Raw genomic sequence first — 8,141 nt, forward strand, 5'->3', positions numbered from 1 at the left:
CCGATCACCCCAACTGGGCACCACTACTGATCATCAGGGAAATACACGTAGTATCGTTGAGAGTCCTTGTCGAACTCCCACTTGAGCTCACGAGCGTCACCTGGAGCGGAATCATCAAGCCCTGCATCTGGTTTAATAGTAATCTTTGAGCCACAGGGACTCAACAATCTCGCACCCTCGCGATCAAGACTATTTAATCTCAATAGGAAAGGCAAGGTAAATGTGTGGAGCTGCAGCAAGCGACTAGCATATATGGTGGCTATCCTATTCGCAAAAGAGAGTGAGAATAGGAGGCAAAGCACGAGCGAGAAACTAGAGAGCAACCTGCGCAAGCATTACTCCAACACCGTGTCCACTTCCCGGACTCCACCGAGAAGAGACCATCACGGTAACTCACACTGTTGATTCATTTTAATTAAGTTAAGGTTCAAGTTATCTAAAACAGGACATTAACAAATTCCCATCTGCCCATAACCGTGGGCACGGCTTTCGAAAGTTCAAATCCCTGCAGGGGAGTCCCAACTTAGCCCATGACAAGCTCTCACGGTCAACGAAGGAATAGACCTCCTCCCGAGACGTTCCGATCAGACTCGGTATCTCGGTTCTTCAAGACACTTCGACAGGTTAAAACAAATCCAGCAACACCGCCCGAATGTGCCGACAAATCCCGATAGGAGCTGCACATGTCTCGTTCTCAGGGCACAATCGGATAAGCAATCCGTACAACTAAAACCAGCCCTCGAGTTTCCCCAAGGTGGCGCTGCAAGGGGCTCTAGGTTGGACAAACACTCAGAGGAGCACTAGCCTGGGCGGGGGGGTTTAAATAAGATGACTCTCGGGCTTCGGAAACCCAAGGGAAAAAGAGGCTAGGTGGCAAATGGTAAAACCAAGGTTGGGCATTGCTGGAAAAGCTTTAATCAAGGAGAACTTTCAAGGGGTTCCCATTGTAACCCAACCGCGTAAGGAACGCAAAATCCGGAAACATAACACCGATATGACGGAAACTAGGGTGGCAAGAGTGGAACAAAACACTAGGCGAGAGGTCGAGCCTTCCACCCTTTAGCAAGTATATAGATGCATTAAGATAACAAGGCAATATAATGATATCCCAACAAGTAAATAATGTTCCAACAAGGAACGGTCTCCAATCTTCACCTGCAACTAGCAACGCTATAAGAGGGGCTGAGCAAAGCAGTAACATAGCTAATCAACGGTTTGCTAGGACATGGTGGATTAGAGGCTGAACATGGCAATTTGGGAGGCATGATAAGAAAGTGGTAGGCATCGTAGCATAGGCATAGCAAAAGAGCGAGCATCTAGCAAAGCAAAGATAGTAGTGATTTCGAGGGTATGATCATCTTGCCTGCAAAGTTGTCAGAGTTGACTGGATCCTCGAAAGCAAACTCAACGGTCTCCTCGTTAGCGAACTCGTCTCCCGGCTCTACCCAAACAAGACAAACAAGCAAACAGAACACAATCAACCACGCGTAAAGCTCAAACAATATGATGCAAGGATGGTATGCTATGCGGGATGCGATGCGGGATGCATATGCAAGATGTGACAAGGAATGCATGAACCTGGCCTCAACTTGGAAATCCAAGTGTGCCACTGGAAAGATGAGATGAAATCGCTTGAAAATGATATAAAGAACGCCGGAATCGGAGTTACGGTTTGGAAAAGGCAAGCGATTCAAATATGACCACGTTCTGCGATTTACAGCAAGTAGTCATCTAAATGCAACCAGATGAACATGCTACAGCACCCAAACATGGCATCAAAATACATGGCAGGGATCCATTCAAGATGCTTAACAAAAGTCTAGCACTGAGCTACGGCCAATTCATCCATTGACAGGTTCAAACAAGCATGGCAAAAATGCATTTGACAAATAGATTTCAGACTTAGTGAAATTAACACTTGTCTGGAATTTCAGATCAGATAGCACTCCTCGGAGCATGAAAACTATATGCTACAGGACCTGAACATGGAAAAGTAAAGCATGGCATGGAGATACTCAAAGACCTTAACAAAAGTCCCTTAGTGACCTTGAGCCAAAAGGGATCAGAAAATACAATTGCAAGCATGTGAACATGGCAAAAACATAATCAGTTCTCAGACTTGGTGAAAACTGGAGCATGCTGAAACAGATATCAAGTAGGCATGTTTACGAGCTCGATGCACTCACTACATAGGATGTCATGAAAATCTAAGCATACACCCATCAAGAATACACAAAATGCAAGCTAGACATGGCAAGAACAATAGCATAGCATGCACGGATCAACTACAACATCATCGGCAAAATCGCTAACAAGTAGACAATCTGCCCAGATTCACGAAATGACAAAAGTAGAGCTCGATTGACTCAAGATAGGGTGATCCATAATTGCAAACAAAGACATGGATGGATAGAGAACTACAAGATTTACAAAACATCCTTACTGATCATCCTCAAATGAGGCACGGATCATTAGGAAACAACATGAACATATGGCCATATTGAGATAAACAGCTCAAGGACTTAGTGGAAATGCTAAGTCCCTGAAATCAGCATTAACAAATGCCTCACTTTGCAAGCTTGTGCTAGTCACCACACACATCACAAAAATACATGGGTTGCACCTCTGGAAAGATGGCAAAACCCTTAACAAAACATATGTAGAGCACCAGGGCATATCATGCACACAATAATCATGGCAAAAATGACAAATAGCTAAATGGAGCAGCAGATCTGACAATTAACTCAAGTAGCACTCTTCTAACAGCATTTCGGGCATCAAGATGAACCGAAATGAAAATGATGCAATGAGATGAAATGATGTACTCTCTGAGAGGAACATTTTGATATGCTATATGCCCAAAACGGAGCTATGGATGAGGAGTTATAGCACGATGAAATATGCAAAATGATTAGGGTTTCGGGCAAAATTAGGTCAACCTCAAGATCCAGATCTGATCCAGATCGGCCACTGTAGCGGTTACTGTAGCAGCTCGCACCGAGGTCGCCGGAAATGGCCGCGGTGGTGGCCAGACTTGACGGGGAAGAAGGGCGGCGAGGCGGGTGGTGGTCGGCCGGCGAAGAGGAAGCGGCGCGACGTGCGGTGGTCGGCCGGCGAGGAGGAAGCGGCGCGGCGAGCGGTGGTCGACGGCGGAGCAGGCGGAGTGGGGCGCGGCGTCGTCGGCAGTCGCCGGCGTCGGGGAAGACCGGCGATGAGACGATGGGCGGCACGGATCCGGTCTCCCCGCGGGCTCGGGCGGCGGCGTTGGATGGGCCGCGGGGACCGGTTGCGGGCTCTCCGGGCCCGGCGGCGCGGCGAAGTGGGCACCGAGCGGTGGCGAACCAGACGATGACACGTGGCGGCGGAGGGTGGAAACGGACGTGTCCGGCGACGGAATTTTTGTCCGGTCGCGAGGAGAGGAAGAGAGTTAGGGTTTTGCCCGTGAATTTCGGAGGGGGGTTCTATATATAGGCATAGAGGGAGATAGGAGAGTCCAAATGAGGTGCGGTTTTTGGCCACGCGATCATGATCGAACGCTCTAGATGATGGAGGAGGTTTTGGTGGGTTTTGGGCCAAATTGGAGGGGTGTTGGGCTGCAACACACACGAGGCCTTTTCGGTCCCTCGGTTAACTGTTGGAGTATCAAACGAAGTCCAAATGGTACGAAACTTGACAGGCGGTCTACCGGTAGTAAACCCAGGCTGCTTGGCAAGTCTCGGTCCAATCCGGAAATGTTTAATCCCCACACATGAAAGAATGGTAGAAATGACCACCGGAGGAGAACGAAGCGTCGGAATGCAAAACGGACAACGGGGAAAATGCTCGAATGCATGAGATGAACATGTATGCAAATGCAATGCACATGATGACATGATATGAGATGCATGACAAAGACAACAACACACGGAGACAAAGACCCGAACCCGAGAAAATAAAATAACTTAAGGCCGGAAACGGCAAGAGTTGGAATACATATTGGGTAAAACACATCCGAGGTGTTACAACACTCCACCACTACGAAAGGATCTCGTCCCGAGATCTAGGACTGAAAAAACGCCGGGTACTCAGAACGGAGGTGATCCTCGTGTTCCCAGGTAGCTTCACGGTCGGAATGGTGTGACCACTTGACTTTGAGGAATTTGATTGACTTGTTGCGAGTCTTGCGTTCAGTCTCTTCGAGAATAGCAACTGGGTGCTCACGATAAGAGAGATCTTCTTGGAGCTCAATGTCCTCGAAGTTGACGGTGCGGTTAGGAGTCTTGAAGCACTTTCGAAGCTGAGAGACATGGAACACGTCATGAACATTTGCAAAGTTTGAAGGAAGCTCGAGTTGATAGGCGAGATCGCCTCTCTTGCTGACAATCTTGAAAGGTCCCACGTATCTGGGGGCAAACTTCCCTTTGATACCGAAGCGACGAGTACTTTTCATAGGAGAGACGCGGAGGTAAACATGATCTCCGATCTCGAAAGCCAAATCACGGTGCTTACTATCATAGGAGCTCTTCTGGCGGGATTGGGCTGCTTTGAGGTTATCTCGAATGACTTTGCACATTTCCTCTGCCTCTGTGATTAAGTCATTACCCAAAAGCTGACGTTCACCAGTTTCAGACCAGTTGAGAGGTGTACGGCACTTCCTGCCATACAGAATTTCAAATGGGGCCTTGCCTGAACTCACTTGAAAACTGTTGTTGTAGGAGAATTCAGCATAAGGAAGACAATCCTCCCACTTCATGCCGAAGGAGATCACACAAGCCCTGAGCATATCTTCAAGAATCTGGTTGACACGCTCGACTTGACCGCTAGTTTGAGGATGGAAAGCTGTGCTGAAGCGGATGTTGGTGCCCATGGCCTTCTGAAAAGAATCCCAAAACTTGGAGGTAAAGATGCTGCCACGGTCTGAAGAGATCACCTGTGGATTACCGTGCAGAGAGACAATTCGAGAGGTATAGAGTTCTGCCAATTGAGCTGCAGTGATTGACTCTTTGATAGGCAGAAAGTGAGCCACTTTAGTGAGTTTGTCGATAACAACGAATATAGCATCATTGCCACGTTTGGACTTTGGAAACCCAGTCATGAAGTCCATTTCAATGTGGTCAAACTTCCATTCTGGAATGGCAAGAGGTTGGAGGAGACCAGCTGGCCTTTGGTGTTCTGCCTTCACTCTTCTGCAAACATCACATTCATTCATGAATTGAGCAATCTCGCGCTTCATTTGAGTCCACCAATAAGCCTTCTTGAGGTCCTGATACCTCTTCGTGCTCCCAGGGTGGATGGAGAGGAGAGAATTGTGAGCCTCGTTCATGATCACTTTACGGAGGTCACCTTTGGGCACAACAATACAATCCTCGAAGAAGAGAGTATCCTTGTCATCAAGGCGGTAGCACTTGTACTTGGGTTGACTCTTGGCGATCCCAATCTTCACCTTTTTCACCATAGCATGAAGAAGCTGAGCTTGGCGAATCTGGTCTTCCAAGGTAGGAGAGACTTGAAGGTTGGCGAGGAAACCTTGAGGAACAACTTGCAGATTAAGTTTGCGGAAAGCTTCACAAAGCTCAGGTTGATAAGGCTTGAGAATCAGACTGTTGCAATAAGCCTTCCTTCTTAATGCGTCAGCAATCACATTGGCCTTGCCTGGAGTATACTCGATACTCGGATTATACTCTTGAATCATTTCGACCCATCGAGTTTGCCTGAGGTTGAGATTAGGCTGAGTGAAGATGTACTTGAGACTCTTGTGGTCAGTGAAGATGTCCACTTTTCTTCCTAATAAGAGATGTCTCCAAGTCAAAAGAGCATGCACAACTGCCGCCAACTCGAGATCATGAGTGGGGTAGTTCTTCTCGTTGGTCTTCAACTGGCGAGAGGTGTAAGCAACAACTTTCTTCTCTTGCATCAACACTGCGCCAAGACCTTGGAGAGAGGCACCACAAAAGACCTCGTACGGCTTGGATTCATCAGGCGGAGTCAGAACTGGAGCAGTGACCAATTTCTCTTTCAAAGTGTTGAAAGCAATGTCACACTCTGGAGACCAAACGTACTTGACATGCTTCTGGAGAAGATTTGAGAGAGGCTTCACGATCTTAGAAAAGTTTTCAACGAACCTTCGACAGTAGCTTGCGAGACCGATGAAGCTACGGAGTTGCTTCATGTTTCGAGGAGGTTCCCAATTCATAATTGCAGACATCTTCTCAGGATTCATGGCAATGCCCTTGGCAGAGATGATATGACCAAGATAAAGAACCTCATCGAGCCAAAATTCACACTTGGAGCACTTGGCGTAGAACTTGTGTTCCCTCAGCTTATCCAGTACCAAACGCAAGTGCTTGGCATGATCTTCCTTATTCTTCGAGAAAACCAGAATGTCGTCGAGATAGACCAAAATGAAGTCATTGGTGTAGGCGTTGAAGATGAAGTTCATCATGCGAGAGAAAGTCGGAGGAGCATTGACGAGGCCAAAAGACATGACAGTGTATTCATATGAACCATAGCTTGTCCTGAAGGCCGTCTTGGGAATATCTTGCTCACGGATTCGAATCTGATGATAACCCATACGGAGATCAAGCTTGGAGAATACTTGGGCACCTTTGAGTTGTTCGAACAGCTCATTGATGTTGGGAAGTGGGTATTTGTTCTTCATGGTCTTCTTTTTCAATGGACGGTAATCAACACAAAGTCGGTCCGTTCCATCCTTCTTCTTCACAAAAAGAACACCACAACCCCACGGAGAAGAACTAGGCCGGATGAGGGCCATTCTCTCTTGAATATCGAGTTGCTTCTTCAGCTCCTTCAACTCTTCAGGTCCGAGCTTGTAAGGACGCTTGCACACTGGTTCCGTGCTAGGCTCAAGATCAATGACGAATTCAACTGGCCGGTGCGGAGGCATTCCTGGAAGCTCTTCTGGAAAGACGTCTTGATATTCGCAAACGACTGGAATTTGCGAGATAGCATCCAGTTCACCCTTCTCATTGAGAGAAAATAGACGGATGGTATCATCACGAGCGGCAAAGACAATTACATCCTCAGACGAATGAGTCAATTGAATCCGCCTGGCTGCACAATCAAGCTGAGCCTTGTGCTTAGAAAGCCAATCCATTCCGAGAATAAGATTAATATCCGAGTCACCAAGAACATTTGGAGAGGCCAAGAACTTATAGTCACCCAAAGTGATTGTAACATCCGGAACGCATACACGAGATGTCATTTGACGGGCCGGAGAGACAATAGCCAACGGTTTCGACAACACTTGAGTAAAAAAATCATGCTTAGATGCAAAAGGTCTCGACATGAAACAATGCGATGCAACAGTGTCAAAAAGAACTCTTGCAGGAATATCGTTAACAGGAAGGTTACCCATGATGACATCTGACGAATCCTCTGCCTGAGCTGCGTTCATCAAGTTGACCTTGGCGTGCTTGGGGTTATGCTTGACCACAACTGTACTTGCCGATCTCACAGGAGGAGGAGGAGGAAGAGGCCTCTGGTTGAAACACTTGTTGGCATAGTGACCCTTCTGTTGGCACTTGTTCCATGTGACCTCTGAAAGCGGACGGTGGTACGGAGCACTCGATCTTGGAGCTTGAGACAAAGTCTTGTTCTGAAAGCCAGGGTTGGGGGGGGGGGAAAGATCCACTGCCACCTTTGATCTTCTGCTGATACGGCTGACAGAATGGAGGAGGAGGAAGCCAATACTTCTGCTGCTTGGCCACTTGAGTAGAGGAAGAAGGAGTAACATCTCTGACTCGCTTCTTGGAAGCATCACCCCTCAGTTGAGCAGCCTCTTGCTTCAATGCCATGTTGTAGAACTCATCGTATCTCAAGGGTTCAAAGAGAACAAGAGCTAGCTGAATTTCTTCTCTGAGACCACCCCTGAACTGGTATATCATGCTCTTCTCATCAGGGACGTCCTGCTTGGCAAAGCGGGCGAGCTTCTAAAACAACTTGTTGTAGTCATAGACAGACAAAGAGCCTTGCTTCAGGTTGCGGAATTCCTCACGCTTGCTTTCAACCACGCTCTGGGGAATATGATGAGCTTTGAAATCTTGACGGAATTCATCCCAAGTGATCACATGTCCACCTCTGGAGTCCTTGTACTGCTGGAACCATTCTGCAGCTTGATCTTTGAGTTGGAAGGAAGCGAACTT

This window comes from Triticum urartu, chromosome 5 (genome assembly GCF_003073215.2).
Source record: "Triticum urartu cultivar G1812 chromosome 5, Tu2.1, whole genome shotgun sequence".
Classification (NCBI taxonomy): Eukaryota; Viridiplantae; Streptophyta; class Magnoliopsida; order Poales; family Poaceae; genus Triticum; species Triticum urartu.